A 13,153-nucleotide genomic window follows, 5' to 3' on the forward strand; every position below is an offset into this window, starting at 1 on the left:
GACAACTCTTTAACTCTCCAGCTGGAGGTGCCCCAGCTGATTCAACTGTCAAAGCCTCAGCAACAACACCTGCAGTGGCCACTGTGTGAAATACTGGCACCCGTCCAGCCCCTTGTTCTGAAAGCTGTTGAATGCGACCTTCAGAGAGCCTCACCGGCTTAAAACGAAGCTTCAATGCCGAGCTCTGCACGTCCTCCTCTGGATCCATTCTACGTTGAGTCCTGGCTTGTTGTAAACAAGTAGGCTCAGACAATTTCGGAAGATGTAGTTTTTTAACAGTGTGTTGATATTTTCTTTTACCTCTTTTTTTGCATATAAACCATTAGGCACAAATCCAACACCTCTTATTATTTATAAATTTTTAAAAGAACTTTAACGGGCACTTAAAGACAAAACAATAAATCAGAGTCAGGAGAGGTCTGGAAGGCACGTCTGTTCCCTACGCCATCTTGCCACACCCCCCGAATCTTCCCCACTCTTAATTGAAAAAGCCTATCCACATTTACTCTCTCTGTCCCTTTTAAAATCTTAAACACCTCTATCAAGTCCCCTCTCAATCTTCTACGCTCCAGAGAAAAAAAGCCCCAGTCTGCACAACCTTTCCCTGTATCTCAAACCATGAAATCCTGTCAACATTCTCGTGAACCTTCTCTGCACTGTCTCTATTTTGTTTATATCTTTCCGAAAATTTGGTGACCAAAACTGTACACAGTACTCCAAATTTGGCCTCACCAATGCCTTGTTCAATTTCATCATGACCTCCCTACTCTTGAATTCAATACTCTGATTTATGAAGCCCAACATTCCAAATGCCTTCTTCACCACACCATCTACCTGAGTATCAGCCTTGAGGGTACTATTTACCATCACTCCTAAATCCCTTTGTTGCTCTGCACATCTCAATAGCCTACCATTTAATGCATATGACCTATTTAAATATGCCTTTCCAAAATGTAGCCCCTCACATTTATCTGTATTAAATTCCATCAGCCATTTCTCAGCCCACACCTCCAGCCTTCCTAAATCACCTTTTAATCTACGGTAATCTTCCTCACTCTCCACAACACCACCAATCTTTGTATCATCCACAAACTTGCTTATCCAATTCTCCACCCCTACTTCCAGATCGTTAATATATATAACAAACAATAGTGGACCCAGGACTGATCCCTGAGGAACTCCACTAGTCACCGGCCTCCAATTGGACAAACAATTTTCTACCACTACTCTCTGACACCTCCCATCCAACCACTGCTGAATCCATTTCACTACCTCTTTATTTATACCTAATGCCTCCACCTTTTTTCCTAACCTCCTGTGGGGAACTTTGTCAAAAGCTTTACTAAAGTCCAAATAGACAACATCCACAGCTTTCCCTTCATCAACCTTTTTTGTAACCCCCTCGAAAAACTCAATCAGGTTTGTCAAGCATGATCTACCCCTGACAAAACAATGCTGATTACTCCCTATCAATCCCTGTACCTCCAAATATTTGTAAATACCATCCCTCAGAACACTTTCCATCAACTTGCCCACCACAGACGTCAGACTCACGGGCCTATAATTCCCAGGTTTACATTTGGACCCCCTTCTTAAACAGCGGAACCACATGCGCAACCCTCCAATCTTTTGGCACTACCCCTGTGGCCAGTGACATCCTAAATTTCTCTGATAATGGCTCCACTATCTGTCCACAACCCTCCCCGAGTATCCTTGGGAATATTTTGTGCAGTCCCGAAGATTTATCCACCTTTATCTTTTTCAACACAGCCATCACTACCTCCTTGGTTATCCTTATATGCTTCATGACCTCCCCACTATTTTTCTTTACTTCAACTGGTTCAATATTTTTTTCCCTAGTGAATACCGAGGCAAAGTAATCATTCAAAATTTCCCCCATTTCCTCAGACTTCTCACTCAGCCTACCCTCGCTATCTACAAGGGGTCCAATTTTATCTCTCACTAATCTTTTACTTTTAATGTACCTATAGAAACCCTTTGGATTTATTTTTACTCTGTCTGCCAAAGCCTCTTCATGCCTTTTTTTGGCCTTTCTAATTTCTTTCTTAAGATTCCTTCTACACTCCTTGTAGTCCTCCTTCAAATTCTCAGCTCCCTGCTCTTTGTACCTCTTGTACACCTCCCTTTTTCTCCTAACCAAATTTCCAATATTCCTCGAAAACCAAGCCTCCCTATGACTTCCAGTCTTTCCTTTGATCCTCACTGGGACATATCTACTCTGTACCATCAAAATTTCTTTTTTGAATATCCTCCATTTTTCATTAACATCCTTACCCGAAAGTATCCTATTCCACTCAATACTCCCCAAATCCCTTCTTATTCCTTCGAAATTTGCTCTTCTCCAATCCAGAACCTCAACTTTAGGCCCCTCCTTGCTCTTCCCTAAAACTACCGTAAAATTAACAGAGTTATGATCACTAGACCCAATTTGTTCTCCAACATTAATGTCCAATACCTGACCTAGCTCGTTCCCTAACAGGAGATCTAGTATTACACCGTCCCGAGTCGGTTCTTCTACTAATTGATTTAGAAAACAATTTTGAACACATTTAACGAACTCTAGCCCATCCAGCCCTCTAACTGCATGGGTATCCCACTCAATGTGATGGAAGTTAAAATCTCCCATGATCACTACCTTATGATTCTCACACATATATGTTATCTCCCTACAAATTTGTTCCTCTAATTTTCTTGGCCCATTTGGTGGTCTGTAAAACACCCCTATTAGCACCCTCATGCCTCCTTCACCCCTCAATTCCACCCAAACAGCCTCACTGGACAATCCCTCCAGACCATCCTGCCACCTCACGGCAGTAATGTCCTCCTTAACAAGCAGAGCAACCCCTCTCCCTTTTTTACCCCCTGATCTATCACATCTAAAACAAATGTATCCTGGAATATTAAGTTGCCAGTCCTGCCCCTCCTGTAGCCAGGTCTCACTAATTGCCACAATATCATGACCCCAAGTATCTGTCCATGCTCTAAGCTCATCTACCTTGTTCACTATGTTTCTTGCATTAAAATATATGCATTTCAGAGAATGACCCTCACCTATATTCTCTTTTCTACCTTTTACCCTAATCTCCATCCTACCTTTGTTATCATTATTATTCCTATCTAGGTGGCTATGCTTCCTTGACACTGCTCTTACACTCTGTTCCCCACCCCCCTGCCAAACTAGTTTAAACCTTCCCCCACAGCTCTAGCAAAACTGCTTGCCAGCACATTGGTCTCCCTCCAGTTCAAGTGGAGTCCGTCCCTTTTGTACAGGTCCGACCTTCCCCAGAAGAGATCCCAATGATCCAGAAATCTTATCCCTTGCCCCCTGCACCATCTCTTTAGCCACGCATTCATCCTCCACATCCTCCTATTTCTACCCTCACTAGCGCGTGGCACCGGCAGCAATCCAGAGATTACTACCTTGGAGGTCCTGTTTTTTAACTTCCTACCTAATTCCACATAATCCTGTTTCAGGACCTCATCCCCACTTCTAACTAAGTCATTGGTCCCCACATGGACCACAACTTCTGGCTGTTCTCCTTCCCCTTGCAGAATGCTATGAACTCGATCAGAGATATCCCTGACCCTGGCACCAGGGAGGCAACATACCAACCTGGATCCCCGATCTCATCCCACAAACCTTCTATCTGTCCCTCTGACTAATGAGTCAGGATACTACAAGTATCCTGTTCTTATCCCTCCTTCCCTTCTGAACCTCAGGGGCAGCCCCTGTGCCAGAGACCTGACCCCCACGACTCATCCCTGTTAGGCTGTTCCCCCCAGCAGTATCCAATGCCGAATACATGTTGCTGAGTGGCACTTCCACAGGGATACTCTGCACAGGCACTCTCCCTCCTTTCCTCACAGTCACCCAATTCCCTGACTCCTGCCTTCAAGGGGTGACTGCCTCCCTGTAACTCTTTTCTATTACTGCCTCTGCTTCCTTTATGATCCTCAGTTCATCCAACTGCAGCTCAAGCTCCCTAACACAGTCACCCATTATAAGCAATTGGATGCACCTTTTGCAGGTGTAGTCATCAGGAACAGCTGTGCTGTCTCTGATTTCCCACATCCCACAACTGGAGCACTTAACTACACCAACTGACTCCATTTCCTCCTTTCTTACTATAAATATGTTGTTTCAAAGATACCTTTCCACACAAGGAGCTCCTTCTCAGCCCCTGCTTGCTGAAGTCCCTCAAGCCAAAGTCCCAAGTCCCCACTCCTTCACTGGGCTACTCACTCACTGCGCCGCTCCCTCCCTTTCTACTCCTTTTATTAGCCCTTACCAATTAACCCCAATTAACCCCTGGCTCCTCCTCCTCTCACACGACACCAGGCACTGACTCACTGCCTCCTCCGACCCTGAGTCCGACCTTTCAAAGTCCGAGCCCCGGTAAGTCCAGCTATTTATTCTATTCACCCCTCTGATGCTGTCTCCTGGCTCCTCCTCCTCTCACACAACACCAGGTGCTGACTCACTGCCTCCTCTGACCCCGAGTCCAACCTTTCGAAGTTCGAGCCCCGGTAAGTCCAGCTATTTATTCTACTCACCTCTCTGATGCTGTCTCCTGGCTCCTCCTCCTCCTCCTCAATGGTTTGCAGATGACATGAAGGTTGAAGGTGTTGTAGTTAGTGCTGAAGGCAGTCAGAGACTACAACAGGTAGAGTTGGGCAGAGAAGTGGCAGATGGAATTCAATTTGCTTAAGTGTGAAGTGATGCATTATGGTTAGAGGCTGGATTCTTAAGTGTAGAAGAACAAAGGGATAGGATGGGCTTTTTACCTCAGTGCCACTTTCCTGCATTAACCCTCTATCCCTTGAGTTCCCTAAAAGTCTTTTGACCTCTGTCTCAAACATACTGTGACCTCTTGGATAGAATACCAAACATTCACTACCTTCAGTGTAATAAAAAAAATTTTAATCTCAGTGCTGAATGACCTCTCATTTGTGACTGTGACACAGCTCCAGACATACTATGCTGTCAAGCCCTGGGAGGATTTACATGTTTCAATTATATAACCTCAGTCTTCTAAACTCTAGAGATGTAAGTGCAGGCACTTTCATCCATGGGGTTCAAATCCAAAGATCTCTCAAGATTGCTTCACAGGTTGATAGAGTAATTAAAGGCTTATGGTATTTTGGCCTTCAATAGTCGGGGAATTTAATTAAAGAGCTGTGAGATAATGTTGCAGCTCTATAAAACTCTGGTTAGACCACACTTGGAATATCGTGTTCAGTTTTGGTCTCCTCATTACAGGAAGGATGTGGAAGCTTTGGAGGGGGCGCAGAGAAGATTTACCAGGATGTTTCCTGATTGGAGAACGTGTCTAATGAGGGAAGGTTAATAGAACTGGGTCTTTTCTCTTTGGAGCAAAGAAGGATGAGAGATGACTTAAGATGACTTAAGAGAGGTTGATAAGATTATGAGAGGCATAGATAGGGTGGGCAACAGTAGGAAATACCAGAGGAAATCTGTAAAAGTTGTGGGGAGGAAAGTTTAGGTGAGACACCAGGGATGTTTCTTTTTACACAGAATGGCATTGCCAGTGGAGTTGGTGGAGGATTGTACAATAGGGACATTTAAAAGATTCTTAGTCAGGCACATGGCTGCAGGAAAAATAGAGGGTGCGAGGTAAGGAAGGCTTAGTTGTTGAGTAGGATTTTATACGTTGGCATAACATCATGGGCTGAAAGGCCTGCACTGTTCTGTAATGTTCTATGAATTATGAATTACAGAATATATTTGTGATAGAACAGATTCTATCACCAATGTGTATATGTACAGATTGTAGTGTAGGATTACTGTGATTGGCTGAGAGTGTAGCCACGCCTACTGGCAGGTCTTAAAGGGTTGCTCCTAGCCAGACCAGGTCGTTCGGGACTGGTCGACCTACATGTGATATGCTCCAGTCTTCTAATTAATAAAAGCCTTGGTTTGGATCAACAAGCTTTTGATTCTTTTGACGCGCTCTACAGTTCTTCTTTGGCTTGGCTTCGCGGACGAAGATTTATGGAGGGGGTAAAAGTCCACGTCAGCTGCAGGCTCGTTTGTGGCTGACCAGTCCGATGCGGGACAGGCAGACACGGTTGCAGCGGCTGCAGGGGAAAATTGGTTGGTTGGGGTTGGGTGTTGGGTTTTTCCTCCTTTGCCTTTTGTCAATGAGGTGGGCTCTGCGGTCTTCTTCAAAGGAGGTTGCTGCCCGCCAAATTGTGAGGCGCCAAGATGCACGGTTTGAGGCGATATCAGCCCACTGGCGGTGGTCAATGTGACAGGCACCAAGAGATTTCTTTAGGCAGTCCTTGTACCTCTTCTTTGGTGCACCTCTGTCACAGTGGCCAGTGGAGAGCTCGCCATATAACACGACCTTGGGAAGGCGATGGTCCTCCATTCTGGAGACGTGACCCACCCAGCGCAGCTGGATCTTCAGCAGCGTGGACTCGATGCTGTCGACCTCTGCCATCTCGAGTACTTCGACGTTAGGGATGAAAGCGCTCCAATGGATGTTGAGGATGGAGCGTAGACAACGCTGGTGGAAGCGTTCTAGGAGCCGTAGGTGATGCCGGTAGAGGACCCATGATTCGGAGCCGAACAGGAGTGTGGGTATGACAACGGCTCTGTATATGCTTATCTTTGTGAGGTTTTTCAGTTGGGTGTTTTTCCAGACTCTTTTGTGTAGTCTTCCAAAGGCGCTATTTGCCTTGGTGAGTCTGTTGTCTATCTCATTGTCGATCCTTGCATCTGATGAAATGGTGTAGCCGAGATAGGTAAACTGGTTGACCGTTTTGAGTTTTGTGTGCCCGATGGAGATGTGGGGGGGCTGGTAGTCATGGTGGGGAGCTGGCTGATGGAGGACCTCAGTTTTCTTCAGGCTGACTTCCAGGCCAAACATTTCTATCACAATATTAAAGCTACACCAAGAATAAAAGGAAAATAGAATATGTGTAGTCTGTCACGAAACATAAAATCAGTCTGTAAAAAGTTTATATCATTACATGAAAAGCAAAATCTTAACCAAAGTTAACTTTACAGACTGAGGCAAGAGAAACTATGGTGGGATAAAAGGATATGGCATTGAGGTATTTTATGGTTGTCTTTAGAGAGGAAGACAGAAAACGCGCTGGAAATAGTAGTAAACAACAGGTGCCATATAGATAAGGAATAAATAGCATAAGCTAAAGATAGTATTAGGGAATTAATTGGACTAAAAGCTGCAAAATACCCAGATGACTTGCATGCCAAGGCCTCGGAAGGCGTCGACGAGGAGATAGTCGATGTATCGGTTGACGGCTTCCAAAATTCCATAGATACTGGAACAACTCCTACAGATTGAGATGTAGAATTTTTTTTAGAAAGGAGGGAGAGAGTAAACAATGAACTATAAATGGGTTGGTCTTATATCAATTACAGCAAAAATAATAATATCTGAAATTATTATGGACATGAAAATATTGTTAAATTATTATCTCCAACAGAGTCGATGTGGATTTATGAAATAAGAAAGATATTTCACCATATCAGTTCCTAGGATTGAGTTAGGGGATATGGTTAATCCTATCAAGAGAGATGAAAGTGCCTGCACTTGCATCTCTAGAGTTTAGAAGACTGAGGTTATATAATTGAAACATGTAAATCCTCCCAGGGCTTGACAGCATAGTATGTCTGGAGCTGTGTCACAGTCACAAATGAGAGGTCATTCAGCACTGAGATTAAAATTATTTTTATTACACTGAAGGTAGTGAATGTTTGGTATTCTATCCAAGAGGTCACAGTATGTTTGAGACAGAGGTCAAAAGACTTTTAGGGAACTCAAGGGATAGAGGGTTAATGCAGGAAAGTGGCACTGAGGTAAAAAGCCCATCCATAATCTTCCGGTATTGAATGAAGGAGTGGTGTTGAGGCACTGAATTGTCCAATCAAAGGAGCAGACTGTGAAAGGTTGGTAAAGATTTGTCACAACAGGCTTCAATGAGAACAGGTAAGGGATGAGGGTTACAGTGTGAGTAAGTGAATTGTGTATTACTTATTAAACTGTTTATAGACTAGGCAGTATGTCTGTAGGGATAGTGCTCTGTTATGAGTGTTGAATGTGAGGTCCATGGGAAGCTCCAAGCCTCTCCGGTGCCTACATCTGTGCCAGATGCAGCTCCTTAGGGACCATGTTAAGGAACTGGAGGTGTGGCTTGATGACCGACTGCTCATTAAGGAGAGTGAAGATATAATAGACAGGAGTTAGTAGAGACCACCTCTGTGGCCATCCCCTTCGTCAACTTGTATATTGTCCTAAATAGCATTACTGAGGATGACCTGACCTGACAGAGGACAATCAGAGTGACTGACAATGAGTCTAGCATTGTGATGCAGAAGGTAAAGAAGCATGCAGTTGTGATTCTATAGTGAGGAGGATGGAAAAGAGATTCTGCAGTCCTGATAAAAACACCTGAATGATGTGTTGCCCCCAGATGCCAGGGTACGGAATGTCTCCAATCAGGTCCAAAACATTCTGAGCAGAGAAGGTGAACTGCCAGAAGTCTTGGTACATTTGGTACCAATGACATAGGAAAGATAAGTCAGGAGGTCCTGAAGGGAGATTACAAAGAATTTCTTCGTCTTCTGGCTATCTATCCCATAGGATGATGATGGTTCCTTTCAATCGGTTTGTGGGGTTTGCACCCCACTCCTCAAAAAGGAACAGTGTGTGTGTGTGAATGGATTTAGGTGATTAGGGGTTGCAAAAGTCCAAACCCACCCTCCCAACATCCCTTCCCAGATCCAGCAGCAAGGTGAGGTTCAAGATGCCTGGGGAAGTCATGTTGCAGTGAATGGCCAGTCCACACTTTGATGCAAGGGATGCCCTTTCCATGCTTCACAGCATGTGTTTGCTAGATGGCTGTTGACCCTATGAGAGGGTTTGTCCGCCTTTTGACAGGTCTTGTTTTTCATCCTGCAGGAGTCTAGCCACCTTCTGCACCAGACAGACCTGGTGGGGAGTCACTTTAGTCACCAACCACCCGACCATGCAACAGATAGTAATGGCTTATATGGTACCAGAAGCTCTCAGACAAGTGACCTGAATTAGGAAGGAAGCTGAGAAGCAGGACCTCCAGGGTGGTCATCTCAGGATTATTGCCTGTGCCATGTGCTAGTGAGGGCAAAAATAATGAGATCAGGCAGATAGATGCATGGTTGAGAAACTGGTGTAGAGGGCAGGGCTTTAGATTCTTGGATCACTGTGAGCTCTTTTGGGGAAAGTATGACCTATACAAAAAGGATAGAATATATCTGAACCCAAAGTGGCCCAATATACTGGCAGGCTGGTTTAATATGGCTGTTAAGGAAAATTTTAGTTAATTTTGCAGAGGGGTGGGAACCAGAACTGATGAAGGGCAAATAAAAATAAATCAAGGATAGGGTGCATTGAGGACGACAAGGAGGTGATGGGACAAAATTGCAACTGGAGACACAGTACTGTAATGACTATAATATTTTGGGGAATTTGTAAGATTTAGAGTAAGTTACATACATACACACATTTTAAAACAGATCTTATTTGAAATAATGAAGATCTCTGGAGAATGTAAGCACCATTCACAAGTAGATGTTAATTGAACTGACATCATAAAATGAATGACGATTGTTTGGAACTGGAGACACGATGGCTGATGGAAGCTCTTTTCAAGGGTTTTGCCAGAGTGCACAGGAAGGTCACTCCTAGGTTTTGTTGATCTAACAACAGACGGGAGAAGAAGAAAGAACTCCTGTTGATTACTGGAGAAGGTGGGGGTTTTGCAAGTGAGAGTCACATGCTTTTCACTGGAGTTTCAGTTGGAGAGTTGGAGAGAGAAAGAGAAGAGAAGCCCTCTCAGCTGGTGTGTGTGTGACACAGTGCAATCCAGAAAGAACTGATGAAAAGTTCCAAAAGCAGTGGATGGCTAGAAGTGCTATCTGTCTGATGTTTCTCTTGGAATAAGAGGAACAGAAGGAGCTCTGTCATAACCTGAAAGAAAAAGGTTACCATCTGGAAAACTCTGATGGGACAAGTTTCATCAGTGAGACCTTGAGGTGACTAATGGTGGTACCTCAGTTGTGGAACTCCTGGAACAACAAATCTCACTGCAAACCCTACAAGAATCTTCCTGAGCGGTAAACATTTACCTTTCAAGCACCAAAGCCTGGTGAACTTTATACATATTGAATTCTGTGCATAGTGTAAGAATTGCCCATATCCTGAGAACTTGGAAGAAGGAGAAGTGAGATTGAACTTGGAATCAAAGAACTTTTCTTGAATTTACACACACAGTGCATACACGTGCGCTTAGAATTAGAGGAGGGTTAATTTGGGTTAGTATAGAGTATATTTTAGTATAAGTATAGAGATAAGTTAAAGTTTGATTCTATTTTCATGTTTGAAGTTGATTAAAAATATCTTTTGTTTTAAAAACCACTTGTCTTGGTGAATGTCTATTGCTGCTGGGTTTTGGGGTCCTTTGGGTTCGTAACAGTACAAACAAAAACTGGTCTAAAAGATGTATACTTAAATGTACGCAGCATTAGAAACAAGGTGGATTATCTTGCAGTACAGTTACAGATTAGAGGGTATGATTTTATGCCCATTACTGAGCCATGGGTGTCATTGGGAATTAAAAGGATAAATGGTGTATCGGAAGGATAAGCAGGAAGGCAGAAGGGGTGGCGTGGATCTGTGGGTAAGCAAAAATATTTAATCATTGGAAAGAAGTGACATAGGACCAGAAGAGGTAGAATCCTTTAGGGGTTGAGTTAAGGAACTGGAGGTGGCTTGATGAGATAAAAAGGTAAAAGGAGCCTAATGGCAGTTATATACAGGTCTCCAAACAGCAGCCAGGATGTAGATTACAAAATACAACTGGAAATAGAAAAGGCACGTAGAAGGACAGCGTTTCAATAATCATGGGGGATTTTAACATGGAAATAGATTGGAAAGTCAGGTCAGCTTGGAATCCCAGGAGGGAGAGTTTGTGGAATGCCTATGGGATGGCTTTTTGGAGAAGCTTGTTGATGAGCCCACCAGGGGATCGACTGTTCTGGATTGGGTGCTATCAAATGAACCAGAAGTGATAGAGAGAGCTTAAAGTAAAGGGACCCTGAGGAGGCAGTGATCAGAATATGATTGAGTTCACTTTGAAATTTGAAAAGGAGAGGCTGGACTCCGATGTTTTGATATTTCAGTGGAGTAAAGGAAATTACAGTCGCATGAGAGAGGATCTGGCCAAAGTCAATTGGAAAAGCACATTAGGAAAGCAGCAGATCAGGAATGGCTGGAGTTACTGTGAGAAATGAGGAAAGCGCAGGTCAGGCACATACCAAAAAGAAAATTTGTGAATGGAAAATGAGAAAAATTGTGGCTGATGAGGGAAGTTAAAGCCTAAATAAAAGCAAAAGAAAGGGCATACAAGGAAGCAAACATTAATGGGAAGAGTGAGGACTGGGAAACTTAAAAAAACTTAGAGAAGACAGCTCAAAAAGTGATTAGGAAGGAAAAAATGAATTATGAAAGGAGGTTAGAAAATAATATCAAAGAGAATATTAAAAGCTTTTTTAAATATATAAAGAGCAAACGAGAGACAAGAGTAGACAAAGGTCTGTTAGAAAATGAGATTGGAGAAATTTTATTTGGGGCAAGAAGATGGCAGAGGAACCGAATGAATATTTTGGATTATTCCTCATGGTAGAAGACATTAGTAGCTTACCAGACTTTTAAGAGTCTCTGGGAAGTGAAGTGAATGCTGCCAAGATCATAAAAGAGCAAGGGACTTGGGAAGCAAAATGGTCTAAGGGTAGATATGACTCTGGGATCGGATGGACTCCGATCTGAAGGAGGTTGCTGCAGAGATTGTGGAGGCATTGGTAATGATCTTCCAAGAACCAATGGAATCTGGCATGGTTCCAGATGACTGGAGAATCGTGAATGTCACTCTGCTGTTTGAGAAGGAAAGGAGGCAGTAGAAAGAAAACTATGGACCTATTAGTCTCTCTTTGCTGGTTGGGAAGATGTTGGAATTAATTGTCGAAGATGAGGTTATAGAGTACCTAGATGAGCCTCACAAGATAGGTCCAAGTCAGCATGGTTTCCTTAAAGGAAGATCATGTCTGAAAAACCTACTACAATTTTGAGGAGATAACAGGATGGACAGGGGAGAAGCAGTGGATATTGTGTACTTGGACTTTCAAAGGCTTTCTAGATGGTGACACGTATGTGGCTGCTTAACAAGATGACCACACATGGAATTACAGGAAGCATACTAGCATGGGTAGAGCATTGATTAATAGGTAGGAAACAGAGAGTGGGAATAAGAGGATACTATTCAGGTTGGTTACCTGTTACTAGTGGCGTTCCACAGGGTCAGTGTTGGGGCCACTTCTTTTTACATTGTATATAAATGATTTGGATGATGGGATAGCCGGTTTTGTAGATAAATTTGCAGATTACACCATAATAGGTGGCAGAGCTGGTGATACTGAGGACACGGAAAGGCTGCAGAGAGACTTGGATAGGTTAGGAGAATGGGCAAAAAGATGGCAGATGAAATGTAATGTTGAGAACTCATACACTTTGGTAAAAGAAATAGATGGGAACTTTATTATTTAGATGGGAAAAGTTCAAATTTTTGAGGTGCCAAGGGACTTGGGAGTCCTTGTGCAGGATACCCTAAAGTTTAACTTCCAGGTTGTGTCGGCAGAGAAGAAAGCAAATGCAAAATTGGCATTCATTTCTAGAGGAATAGCCTACAAAAGCAGGGATGTAATGATGAGACTCTATAGGGTGTTTCACTTGGAGTACTTATTTGAGAAAGAATGTGCTAGTATTGGAGAGAGTTCAGAGAAGATACAAGGAATGAAAGGGTTAACATATGAGGAACATTTGTTGGCTCTTGGAATGTACTCGTTGGGAGTACAGAAGGATGAAGGGGGAAACCGCATCGAGGCATTTCAAATGCTGACAGGCCTGGACAGAGTAGAATGAGGCAATAGTGTTTCACATGGTAGGGGAGTCTAGGACAAGAGGCCACAATTTCAGTATAAAAGGGCATCAATTTAAAACAGAAATGTGGAGAAATTTGTTTAGCCAGAGGGTCATGAATCTGTGGAACA

At 43.3% G+C, this 13,153-nt stretch overlaps 1 long non-coding RNA gene across 1 annotated transcript in view; it reads left to right on the forward strand.

The window, feature by feature from the left end:
- Positions 1–8,404: 8,404 nt before the first annotated feature.
- The window catches only part of LOC138762730 (uncharacterized), a 23,433-nt gene continuing 18,684 nt past the window's right edge, over positions 8,405–13,153 (forward strand). Inside the window, exon 1 of the long non-coding RNA XR_011357099.1 lies at positions 8,405–8,492. This is a non-coding gene — a long non-coding RNA (uncharacterized lncRNA). The remainder of the gene's footprint in view (positions 8,493–13,153) is intronic.

This window comes from Narcine bancroftii, chromosome 5, assembly GCF_036971445.1.
Source record: "Narcine bancroftii isolate sNarBan1 chromosome 5, sNarBan1.hap1, whole genome shotgun sequence".
Lineage (NCBI taxonomy): Eukaryota > Metazoa > Chordata > Chondrichthyes > Torpediniformes > Narcinidae > Narcine > Narcine bancroftii.